At 38.8% G+C, this 13411-nt stretch overlaps 1 pseudogene; it reads left to right on the forward strand.

Annotated features, from left to right (window-relative positions):
• Positions 1-8085: 8085 nt before the first annotated feature.
• The window catches only part of LOC107523891 (heterogeneous nuclear ribonucleoprotein A1-like), an 88053-nt pseudogene continuing 82727 nt past the window's right edge, over positions 8086-13411 (forward strand).

The following is a 13411-nucleotide window of genomic DNA, read 5'->3' on the forward strand; positions in this document are numbered from 1 at the left end:
CCATAGCACCAACTATAAACCTACGTTTTCCCCACCCTGCATAACACAACCTCAGAAAAAGATGTCCTGCTTAGGCCTGGGGTGCAAGCAGATATCAATGTCAACATCTTGGGGAAGGAGGAAGGGAAGATAATTTAGTAAAGGCTTTTCTTAAATACTAGAGAGCAGCACATACCCACGCCCGCCCCCACAAAGATTACCCAAGTCTCCTCCATCCTGCCAGCAATGCTAACGCAATTGAAGAGAAATGCCTTGTGTGTGAGCTGGAGGAAAGCTCAAGTGGTTACTGAATTATATTAAAAAGCATCACTAACCTTATTAGTAGGGAGCTCTTGGTTATTCCCACTACACCATAAAACCTATTTCCTAATTGTTTCTTCTTCAGCATGCAGGGCTATTCTGAGATGAGACACTTTCAAAATCAATCAAATTTTGGAATTTGAGATTTCAACTGGTGCCAGGAATTCACAGGTGTCATGCAACACAACACAAAACTACCACATCCACATTCTGGAAGTCACACTCCATTTTTTTCTACTTAGTCAGCATTTGCATCCAGGTTTTCCTCATGTAATCCCCTGGGGGTGTCACGGTTTTGGGTTTGATTCCCAGCTGGGCTTAGGCAGCTTTGGAAAGTCAATGAGCCTCTCAAAGCCTCAGTTTCTCTTCTGGAGCATGGAGCCAATAGTACAAACTTCATGGGCATCTTGTAAGGACTCAATAGGATAAATGAGGTAAAGTATTTTGCAGAGGAGCTGGCACTGTGAAGGCAGGCAATAAATGGTTTTTAAATACAGGTAGTATATCCTCTAAAGATCTTAACTCAGGAGAACTCATCATCGCCCAGGAATAGAAAATGAAATCCATCCAAACAGGATTGACAATGCCTCTAACTAGGGCCCCCACCTGTGTGGGCCACAGGAAGGCCTTACTGTGTGTGGTTGAGCTTTTCCAAGTTGAGGTAGGGGAGGGAAGGAAGAGGAAATCAATTAGCCCAAAGACAAGGTGCAGCTTATCACGCAATAAGGATGACATGATTCCAAGTGGCATTTATTTCAAACTACTGAATATGCCATAGTGTTTTATAGTCAGTGTCTCAAAAATGTGGACCACATCTTTTATGACCAAATTTCAGTAAAGATAGAAATACAAAAATTACTAAGAAATAATATATGCACCCCTGTGTTCATAGCAGTGCAATTTACGATAGCTAAGATCTGGAGCAGCCCAAGGACCCATCAGTAGATGAGTGGATAAAAAAGCTGTGGGACATTTGCACCATGGAATACTATGCAGCTGTAAAGAAGAAGAATATCGTACTCTTTGGGACAGTATGGATGGACCTGGAGAAAATTATGCTAAGAGAAATAAGCCAGGCAGAGAAAGACAAACATCACATGATATTGCTTATACGTGGAATCTAAAGAACTTAATAAACTGATGAACAGAATAGGTTCAATGACATGGAAGCATAGATCAGATTGACAAATATCAGAGGGATGGAGGAGGGCGGGTGGGTGGAGGGGGAGAGAGTAACCAAAGAATTTATATGCATATATGCACAACCCAAGGACATAGACAATGGTGGGGAGAGGGACTGGGGAGGGGGAGGGGAGGGGGTGGAACGGGTCATTGGGGAGAAAAAGGGACATTTGTAATATTTTTAAAAAATAAAAATAAAAAGGGTAAATAATGGAGAAAAAAGGAGAATATCCATTGGAAGCATAAAATGAGGGTAAAATGCTTTAAGTGCACAATTTTGTCACTCTTTAAACGTTTAGAGAGTTTATCAGGTACCGGAATGGAAACAACTGCATTAAATGGAAACTTGAAGAAATGTCATTTTTATGAAGCATCATCACTGGGCAGCTCTAGTACTTTTCCATGTAGTTATGATATTCTTACATAAAACAATTTGAACTTGATCTGTAGCTGGTAATGAAGATTGGTGGAAGCCACTAGAGTAATTAAAATGATTACCTAACTTCAGAGCTTCTGTACATCCTCTCAGTGTTTATTTTGATTTAATCTCTCTAATTATTTGTGTAACAAATGAGCAGTGCTTCATCTGTACTAATGAAGCCTTAGATTGCTGGCATCAGCCACCACATCTCAGCATTCAGTTGTTGTTCTCAAATAAACAAACAAAGGTAAAAAAAAAAAATTCATCTGGAGAGTTAACAAAACATATTGTATAATCACTAAACATTTGCATTTTGCCTTGATGAGTGATACGCAGCTGTAACTTCTGTAGCAGGAAGACAGCACATGGTTAGTGCACCGTGTAGAACTGGTCCTATCTGACATTTGAGCCTGAGGTTCTACTAGTGTGACTCAATCCACCTTCAAATGAGCATTTGGGGACACCCTTGATATTCTTAGTCAAGTAAGAAAGAGAGCAGGAAAAAAAAAAATCTATACACAATAAAGCACTTGTAAATATCTATATGATAACATGAGTATGCAAATCAGGTTGTAAAAAGAATCAGAACCAACTCATGTACAAGTAATAATGTAATGTGGAGATGTTGATAATCAATACCCACATGCCTATGAACATAAGTACTTTCTGTTAAAATATCAAACATAAACGTGTGAAAGGGTGATATCAAAATAAATAATTCTAATAGCCCCCAATTCCGGGGGTACATGACAGTTTCACTGATACCTGTCAGAAAAATGACACCCAAACCATGATTAAATGGCTTCTTTGGTTTATGTAATTTTCATGCATCTGGATCCTCTACAAATATCACTTTTGGCCTAGAATTATTCTAAATTACAGTGCTTCCTTAAATTTTTAGACAATTGCAGCTATTATGCACAAAATGTGACATTAGAAGTAGTTTAGTAAAATTCCATTTTTATAGGATGAGTTGGGATCAAGGTTATTCAGTAAAAGCAGTTTTCTAGAAAAGTAAAAATTGGCAATTTATCCTAATAATTTTATTAAAAATAATTCAATTCAGCTTGAATAACAGCTGAAGATAAAACATGCTAGTGTTCCCCCTTTCCCCTTTATTAATGAATTCGGATACACAAAAACCCAATAAAACATGCATAAAGAATACGGGCAAACTCTGCGTCTTTTTTCTTCACTATCTTAAAAATTGGCATTTACATTAAAATGCTAATTTGTTAGAAATAGAATTTAACTGTAAAACTGCACAACCTACCTTTCTCAGTCGTTAGGACAATAAAAGGAGATCATGTTGATGAAAGTACTTTGAACACTGTAAAGTAATTTATGCATGTAAAATAGAGGAGATGGGCCTCGAGCTGGTAATTGTTGAAGCTGGGAGAGTACGCATGGGGGTTCCTTATACTATTGGGCCTATTTTTACATATGTTTCAAACTTCCATTAAAAAGTTAAAATACACACAATAGGTTATTATGTACTACAATTTGTTTCCCAAAATAATAATGGTGTCACAATCCAGAAGATGAGTTGGTAGATTGCTCCATATCTCATTGAACCAGCCTCGGTCTTGAAAATAGGTCAGTTCAGTTAAACAGTTATGTCCTATTTTAGGAGGCAATAGTGTAGGTAGAAGTGTGTGTGTGGGGGGGGGCATCTAAATTAGTCCTTTATATAGTAGGAGTAACAGGCATTTAATGAGGGAGCAAACAAAAGAAAAACAAAAGTTAATGATTAGAACAAACTATAAACTCAGTTTTTGAGTCCGGAGGGCAGCCGGTCAAGATTTTTAGTTATTGGGCTTGAGGCATCTTCAGATGGTAGAGAGAGGACAGGTGGTGGCAATCTGATAAATTGTCTTTTATTTTTTGTAGTCCGAATGTCTCTGGTGGTGGCATCAGGTGTTCGGTGAGCTTGCTGAGCTTCAGCAGCAGGCATGAAGGTTGTCCACACAGGATTTGTTGTGGTGATTTCTTTGACACATCAAATCATCCAGCTTCAGTTTGCAGGGCTTCAGAAAAGGGCAGTTATAATTTTTAGTGACATCAAGTCAGGAGGGTGGGAGGAAAATGGAAAATATTAATTACTGAAAAAATACATGCCATCACAAGAGCCAGATTACAAAGAGGAAGAAAGCTCACTCAGTGACCACGGCACTTTTTGACAACCCACAAGGGTGTGTTATAGTTGTTACTGACACACAGAATGTCCTCTCTACTGCCACCCCCATTTTTATCAGGGATATTGAAGCAAGACTAATTTGTTTGTAAAACAAATCTACTCTCATTAAACTTGGCTTGCTTATTTACATAAGTGCAATAAGAATAGAGATTTATCATATAGGCTTTTCTTAACTCTACTTTGACAGAACTTTTTTTTAAAAGTTTTTTAAAAAAATATGTTTTTATTGGTTTCAGAGAGAGGAAGGGAGAGGGAGAGAGAGATCTAGAAACATCAATATGAGAGAGAAACATCAATTGACTGCCTTCTGCACGCCCCCTTCTGGGGATCGAGTCTGAAACCCAGGCATATGCCCTGCCCTGGAATCGAACCAGTGACCTCCTGGTGTCGGGGTGACAACCAGCTGAGCCACACCTCTAGGCCCTGCCAGAACTTTTAATAAGGAACCTCAGATTGGACCTTTGAAAGCCTGTAGCCCAGTCGGCGTTGCTCAGCAATTGAGCGTCAACCTATGGCCCAGGAGATTCCCGAGGTTCGATTCCCGGTCAGGGCACATGCCCTGGTTGCGGGCTCGATCCCCAGAAGGGGGCGTGCAGGAGGCAGCCGATCAATGACTCTCTCAGCATTGATGTTTCTCTCTCTCTTTCCCTCTTTCTTTCTCTCTCTGAAATTAATAAAGATATATATATATATTCCTATAGAGGTTAATAAGCCAAGTCAGGAACTTGGCACCAGACTGCCTGCCATACTATAGACTTGGGTAAATTCCTCTCTTTTAGAGGTTCCCAATGTAACTTAGCTTGTGGATTTGCCAGGAAATGCCCTTTCTTGCTCACCTACAGGGCTGCTAACCCTGTAAGCAAGGTACCAGGCTGGTATTTCAGGGGACTTTATAAAGTTGACCTTAGTTCCTTACATCTGTCTGGTCATTTCTAATTCTATGCATATTATTCTCAAATATGATGTTCCAGTCAAAGCTGTGGTAATATAACCAACGTTTCCAGTTATGTCCTGTTACAAGAAGAACACATTCTAATTGAACTTATTCAAACAACTGTATTGTCATGAATATAAAAATATTCAATAAGAGTTTCTGAATTCTGAAGGGATCAGGTAGGGAGAGAAGGGTAAGTGTTTCAGTTCTGTTTACAAATTCTGTATAATTTATAAAATTGCTGTAAGTTACAGATAGTTTAAGAGAAAAGAGAAAATGAAATTTTCCCTGAAATTAAAAATTTCCAGAATTTTTAATCTGAAAGATAAGATATTTAAAAACCAGTAATGTTTTAACAAAAACTAATTTTAAAACATTTATTTATTTAGCCCCATGTTATTGATTCTTGTTTTGTTTGATCTTGAGTTAGCAGTTTTATGAATCAATCAGTTTCTCCATTAGCTAGAAATTCATACCCACTTCAGTGATATGATTTTACAGGTATCGGAAACCCATATTCCAGGGTACGTTCCACGAATGTCTCTGGAAATGAAGCACCTTGTTTTGTAATTGATTGCAAAAAGTTACAGGAAAGCATCATAGTGAAAAATAACTGCAAACAACAAGCGACTCAAAGCTAGCCGTGGTTAAAGATCTGGTGAGAGTTCATTATGATGTAATTGACCAGGAAATTTGGTTATTTCTATGATATTTAACATATTAAGATACTAATTGTAATTATGGCTGATTACACAGGCAGACAGTAAGAACACTGACAAATTTTTAGGAACTTTACACAATTTTTGAAATAGTATTAGCAGCACATTCTCATACAAATATGACCCAAAAAGGTTAAGCATCACTTTTATTTGGCAATGTTTCCCATGTAATTTAACATATCAAATAAGTCTAATTAGTTCAACATCTCTCTTTTCATTAGGAGAGGGAAAAAAATCTTCTGAGATTATCCAGGGACCCTGCAAGATATCCCAAAGTTAGTGGACAAAAGATTATTCAGAATGTGATTTGGGGGAGATTGTCAAAAACTGTTAAAAGTCTTGGACACTTGATTAAACAGATCACAGGTCACTATGAAACAATATCTAGTTATCCATCTAACCAAGGTGACAACAGATTTTAAAGACAAATACAGAAAGTAACATACTTCAGGAAACAACAACGACAACAAACCTTAGCTTTTAAGTACTGAGAAAATTCAGTTTTTAGTAGTAATCAAAGACCTGACAGAGCCAACATGAAGCACAGGAAATTATTTTGAAAAGATACAGAATCTTTGTTTCCTAAGCTGTTAACTCAAAAGGTAGAGGAAACCTTTTATAATCTCTTATTAAGAGAAAGCCAATAATTTAAGGAACATTGTCATTTTAACAGAGGGAGAAAATTAAAAACCAGCTTTGTATCAGTATATTGTTGAACTCATGCAAAAAACTCACAAATTAATCCATTTACTCTTAGCTTTGACCTTCTAGCATAAAAACTACCCCCCCCCCCCAAACCCTCTGCAACTTTCTATATCCATTTAGGCTTTGTCCCACTCTTTTTCAATTTTTCATTCTGGAACAAGTGGTTATTTTGTTTTAGAACAAAATTAGTCTATTTTTCTCTTAGCAAAAACATGTCCTTCATACCTTTTCTCTCTCTTTTCTCTTTTTTATATCCTACTTTCCTTGTAAACTTTGCATACTAAAGTGTTTCCCTTCACTCTTTGGTTTCTAATAGTTTCATTTACATATATTGATTGCCAGTCATATACAGCAGGTCCTCAAATAGTGTCCTTTAGTTATAAGGTTGGCATGATGCCATGGCAACTTGACCTTTGTTTGTATCAATTAGCCTGTGGTAAAACTCGTTTCATTATACATCATTTAGCTTAAGGCTGCAGAACCTATCAATGACAGTAAGGACTTACTATACTAGCATTCTGCAGCAAACTAGCCAATTTTATGAATATACCATTTTGTAATTTATAGGTACATTTTTTTCATAACACAAATTTTCAGTGCAATAAAAAAAACCCATGTTTACTAGCAGACTCAAATATCTTTTTTCTCTGTAAAACTTAAGAACTCAAAAATAAATCGTTAACATATATTATTTTTCCTATAGATAAACCAGGTAAGTACCAAAAAAAAAAAAAAAAAAAAAAAAATCACCAAAACAAAGAACCTAAAAGTTAAAATACATGGTTCTCGCCAACATTTTTTTTTTTTACTGCTATGCTTGACATACCCTAAGCAATTTATTTTTTATTGTATTCTTTGTTCTTAGTTGAATTTATAATTTTACAATCATAAACATCTGGTAGAGACAACATAAGTTTATTTGACTAGTGAGCTCAGGTAGAAGAATTTGTATGCCTGCACTATATGTCTGAAGACATACTTATTTTTATTAAGCCAACAAACTTTAACCTTTATTTACTAAAAATTATCCAAGATCATGTGAACCTGAAAAACATTGGGGTTGGTTTCTATATATCTGAGAGTTTTATGAATTTCTATAGCTCCATTAAATAGACCTCTTTCACAAATTAATTTGGCAATATCACCTGGAGGTAGGGAAAAGATCACATATACATAAGTGCATATATAGACATAAACGTACAGACAGATATAAACAGAGATTGTATAGTTTTCATTTTAAATCTTATCCATGAGTTAGGTGTACATACAGAAACACAAAATATACTAATTTATATGAGTTGACTCTCATCTTTGCCTGAATTTTTTCTTTTTAATTTGATCTTCATTTATTTACAATAAGAGATCTCTAAGTATCCTTTTAGATGTAAAAGTCCAAATCTTCAAAGGTGTATCTATTTTAATGTGACTACAAACCGAAAGGCCTTTCATGGCTTAAAATTAAGAAGCCTTTTAATGGATTAACTGTGGTCACAAGAAGCATCCCCAAAGAGGGTGCAAAAGATGCAGCCCTCCCAAGCTCCAGAGCCACTCATACAGACAGCCTTTCAAAGAAACATGTAGACAACCCCCTGAGAAATAGTAACTGCCGGTAGGACACTAGGCACAAATGGCATGCAACCCGCATGCCTCTACCGGCCTCCAGTCTGACCGCTGGCTGCCGGGACACGGGCCCAACGACCTGCAGGCGCCGGCCGGCGGAAGGCCAGGCCCAGCTCCCAGCGCACAAAACAAGGCCAAGAGGAAAGCAGTGCCTGGCCTGGTATGGGCACGACCAAGAGTCAGTGGGCACCAACGCCACATTCACAAGGGGCACGGTCCAAAGACGTAATTTTTTTTACAAATATTTTTCCCCCTGCCAATCTGAACTTGTAAAGGAAGGAACAAGAAGTTTGTTTTTACCTTCCTCTCTTGACCAGTACTATAGAGATGCAGGAAAGTTCTGTAAGAATTCTTTTTTTATTTTTAACTTACCTTTATTGTTCAGAGTACTATATTGTTCAGATGTCCCCCTTTTTTTCCCCATTGCCCCCCTCCCCAGCCTTCACCGCACTATTGTCTTGTCCACAGGTAAGAATTCTTGCCTTCTGCCAGCTTTTGGCAGTTCTCCCAGGACCCCAGCCACAGGCTCTGGAGAGAGTGGGAGTGGGCATCCCAGCCTTTTATGATCACATCCTCACTGTCCAGGAACTGTAGGGAAAACAAAACGAAGGGTCTCTGTTTGGCCCTGAGAATTAAACAGACATAAAACTGATTAACAGGAGAAAAGCATATAAGCTACTGTAAGTTTTATGTGACATGGGAATCCTCATAAGGAAATGAAGACCCCCGAAGATGTGGCAAAACCTACACTTTTATACTAGGTTGAGCAGAGGCATTGTGAGAAATCAACTAAAACATACGGGAAGCTTTAGCCAAAGAGAAGAATTATTTTAACAAGGTCTGTTTGTATGGCATTTCCTTGGCTTCAGCTTCCCATCTGTGGTGGTTAGAATTTTTTTCCCCTGGTATGGGGAGGACATCTTTCACCGGGAGTTTTATCTCCTGCTTTCAGGAAGAAAAGAAGATGAGAGAGCCCTTCTTATACCTGCTGTTTTGCAAGTGCCTTTAGCTCCACATAATGCTTATGCCAAGTAGCCTATGTTGGGGTGGCATATTCTGCCCCTTTCAGGCTGAGTGGCTTAAACAACACACATTTACTTGTCACAGTTTTGGTATCTTGTATGTCCAAGATGCCAGCAGATTCACCGTCTGAGGAGAGCCCTCTTCTGAGTGGCCAACTGCTGACTTCTCATTGAGTCCTCACAAGGCAGAAAGAGAGTGAGAACTCTCTGGAAGCCCTTTTATCAGGGTACTAATCCCATTCTTGAGAGCTCCACCCTTATGACCTAATTATCTCCCCTTAACCCCAATGTTTAATACCCCTACACTGGGGGTTAGGATTTTATCATATGAATTTTAGAGGGACATAAACATTTAGTTCATTGCACAGGTTGGTTTGCAGTATCTTATTAAATAAGACAGTATCTCCTGCCTGTCTCAAAAGTAAATCTAGTCCCTGTGGGTAAACACATGTTATATGAGCACCCCACCTCCAAAATATAAGGATTAATAATAGAACCCTATCAATGTTTTAGATGCAATTTCTTCTAAATCTGGCAGTCCATTGACTTGAATTAGTTTTTTTAAAAACTAATTTTCATTAATTAATTTCTGAACCTGAAGTTGTGCAATTACAGTGCCTACATTTATTAGTTTCTATTTCCTGAGTGCCAAATTACGTATGACTTGGGTTGGGCATGTACGTGGTGGTCTAAGTGAAATGAATTCCTCAAGCAAAGTAGACATGGGTTTGTTCCCTTATTTCTTTGCCCGTCAGGAGTTTATAGCTTCAGCCTAAGAACTGACCCACACAGATTTAGTCAGAAAAGAAGTTCATTAAGAAGGCTGGTTCTGAAGCAGGAACAGCACCAGGGCTGCAAAACTGAGTCTATCGTTTTTCAAGAAGAGTGCTTAGAATTCTATTCAAATAGAATATAATTAAGTCAGCAAAACCATCATTCCCAAACTATGGTATAATTGCTTAGAGTCACATTTCAACTAACCCCAAAGCCCTCCAATTCCAAATGAAGTTTGATATACACCCCAAGCAGCCAGGTGTCAGAGCTGTCACAACCGAGGTGCTCTCACTCCGTAGGATTTAGTAGCACTTGATCATTTAGAAAGTGGAAGTAATAAAGCACAGAAACCTAACTGTGGGACACTGTCTGCTAGACAGGTTACCACGAGGCTTAGCAGTTACCTGAGACCCAGGTCAACCTTGTCCAGCGTGTCACCCAGGAAAAAGAGCTACCTCAGAACGGAGAGACCCGAGTCCATGCCCTGGATACCCACTCATTGGGTACCTATCCGAGCTTCTTCCTCACTTGTCAAGGGAAGAGGTAACAATACGTGCCTCCTGTTGTCGCCTCTGAAGCTGAGAGATGCTGTACAAGAACTCTCATGGACCAGGTTCTATTCAATGCACTAAACACATTTTAACACAACCACCCTGCAAAGTGGGTACAGAGAGTGAGAAACTTCTCTAAGGTCACACAGCCAGGAAGGATAAGAGACTGAATTTGAATTAAAAAAAATTCCAAGGCCAACATTGTTTTCACTATAGCTGTTTTCCACAAATGTAAAAGAGTTGAATGGATAATAGGACTGCAAATGGGAGTTATTTCAGCATTCTAAAGCCCTTGTGATTAGATGAGTTGGTATGTATAAAACCCTGAGGACAATAACACAGTAAGTATTCGGTAAGCACTGGCTGCCGCTATAGTGATGATGGTGATATGATGACGTAAGGTGCACTGTTGGCCTCTGAATATGCAGTAAATCAAGATACTTAGAATAGGACTAATTGCACACATTTTTTAAAATGAGTAATCAAGTGGTCGTTGTTATGCAAAAGCACAGACTGGTGGTAGAAAGATGCCTGGGTTTGAGGTCAGAAGATCAAGGTCCCAGTCTAGGCCCTTCCCATTTTGTCACTCAGAACAGTAAGAACTTGGGGGGGGAGGGTTCACCCACACCTGGACAGTGTGTGTGAAATTCTATTTGTAATGGGCACAACACTATAAAAATGCTAGTCAATAAAGAAGATAATCTCTTTTGGGGCCTACGGATTTATTGATATTCTGTGTTTCCTCTCTGTTTCTGCCAGCATTAGATCCGTGGTAATTGGAGAGTGGAAGGGGTATTTATCTGATGTAATATGGCATACAAACTGTAGGTTCAAAGGAATAGTTTTCTTTTAATAAGGGCACTTGACTATCAGGAGAAAACAATCTCCAATAATATAACTTTTAAAATTTTCACTTAATGTATTGTTTGTTAACATATGTGGAGTTCGTCAAAGAGCACTCACACTGTTCAAGTGCTATGTGTGCTGTTTTTAGAGAAACTGACTAGGAGAGACGCTATGGACTGAATGTTTCTGCCCTCCAAATTCACAGACTGAAACCTAACCTCATTTCGATGATGCCACACGAGGGGTGGAGCCCTCATGATAAGATTGGTGACTTAAAGGGATGAAAAGCTAAGAGCTCTCTTTTCAACATGTGAAGATGCCAGGAGAAGCCAGCTGTTCATAACCACAAAGAGGGCTCACCAGGACCTGACCAGTCTGGCACCCTGATCTCAGACCTCCAGCCTCCAGAACTGTAAGAAATAAATTTTTGTTGTTGATAAACCACCCAGTTTATGGTATTTTGTTTAAGCAACCCAAATGGACAAGGGGCAGACAATACCACAATACCAGCGTATTCGGGGGTTACTATGAAGGTCAGAGTTGTCAGTGTATACAAACACACTTTATAAATGATAATGGGGTAATAAAACAGCTTACATTCCTGACACAAGTAATACAAGCTACCTTGTTTAAAGTTTTGAACAGTTATGGACAGATTTTATATATTAAAGTTTTGAAAAAGAACAGTTACGGGCAGATATATAAAATCTGCCCATAAATGTTCAAAACTTTAAAGAAGGTATAGCTTTTATTACTTGTGTCAGAACGGTAAGATGTTATGTATACACATACATACCTATTTTTTTCATACATATCTATTAAAATCAGCCGAGAGCATAAGCCCATATGGCAAAGTCTGGAACATTTTAAACATGGATCTTCTAATTGTCCTCTCCTCATGGGGTCACGAACAGCATTATGTTCCTGCTATTGATGTGACAATGCACATGGAGTATTGCCAACTGGGGAAGCTCACCCAAGCCTTTGTGTCCAGAATGCAAACCTGGATGGTCACCCACAAGGCTAGCCTCAATCTCGAGCCCCTTGGGAGGTTGAGCTGATACCACCTGACTGAAGCCCCCACCCTCTGTCACATTGTTGGTGTGGCTCAAAGACCCCGGGAAACAAAGACACGTTCATCAGGCAGCACCTTCCAAGGGTTTAGAGATCAACTCCCAGGGTCCACAGGCAAAGGCCCGACGTCTCCTTGGACAAGGTTAAAGCCTTTACTCCACAGTTACCAAGATCAAATCTGGGTCATGGTATGCTACCAAAAGCAGCTAGTCACATACTTGGCATCCCATCCCATCCCTCCCAGTTTCCCTAAGATGTCAAACCTACCCCAGTTTAAACTCTGAATTTAACTGGCAACATAGAGTAATTGCACTTACAGTAACTTCTCAAAGGGCGTAACTTTAAACTTTCTATGAATCAAAAGTTTTGCCAAGAGAAAGGATGCTTATGAAGGATAGGCAGGTGGATGTGGCATTCATACACATCACAAAGAAAGCTAGCTACCTCTGGAGCCATTACCTGGGCAAGGGTCTCACACAGGCATGCTTCTATCTCAGTCACCTAAGTGCTACATTATAAAATATATGCAAGGGCGTAGTCCTGCTGTCTTGTAGGGAGGAACCGTGTTATCAATGTTCAGGATCTGTGCAACTAGGCATTGCCATACTTGAACAAATAAACACTCTTATGTGCTATATAAAATAGAAAATGAACTCAACATCATGCCACTGGAAATGCTGTTCCCACAACCTGCTCATTTGGGAAGATGCATCACAGATTGAGATTCTGACTCATTAGAACACCAGGGAATTCAACCTCTCAGAACTCCACAGTGCCAGTGTTGCTCCTTGGTCACCACACATAAGCCGGCTCTCAAGATTCAGTAACTAAAGGAAAGTGGTAATGAATTCAGCACTACATAAGCAATATGGGTCAGCTAAAAAGGTGATTGCCCGTGGTTATGACAAATAAGAAAAAATAAGATTATATAGATTCCCAAATACCTATATTTGGGAGAAAATGTGACAAAGACAAAATATATTAGTAGGGTTTACAAAAAAGGCAAAAAGAGACAAATTTGGAAGACTATAAATTTCTCATATTAGACTCAAAACCTCATTAACTC

The sequence above is a fragment of the Miniopterus natalensis genome, chromosome 5, assembly GCF_054644295.1.
Source record: "Miniopterus natalensis isolate mMinNat1 chromosome 5, mMinNat1.hap1, whole genome shotgun sequence".
Lineage (NCBI taxonomy): Eukaryota > Metazoa > Chordata > Mammalia > Chiroptera > Miniopteridae > Miniopterus > Miniopterus natalensis.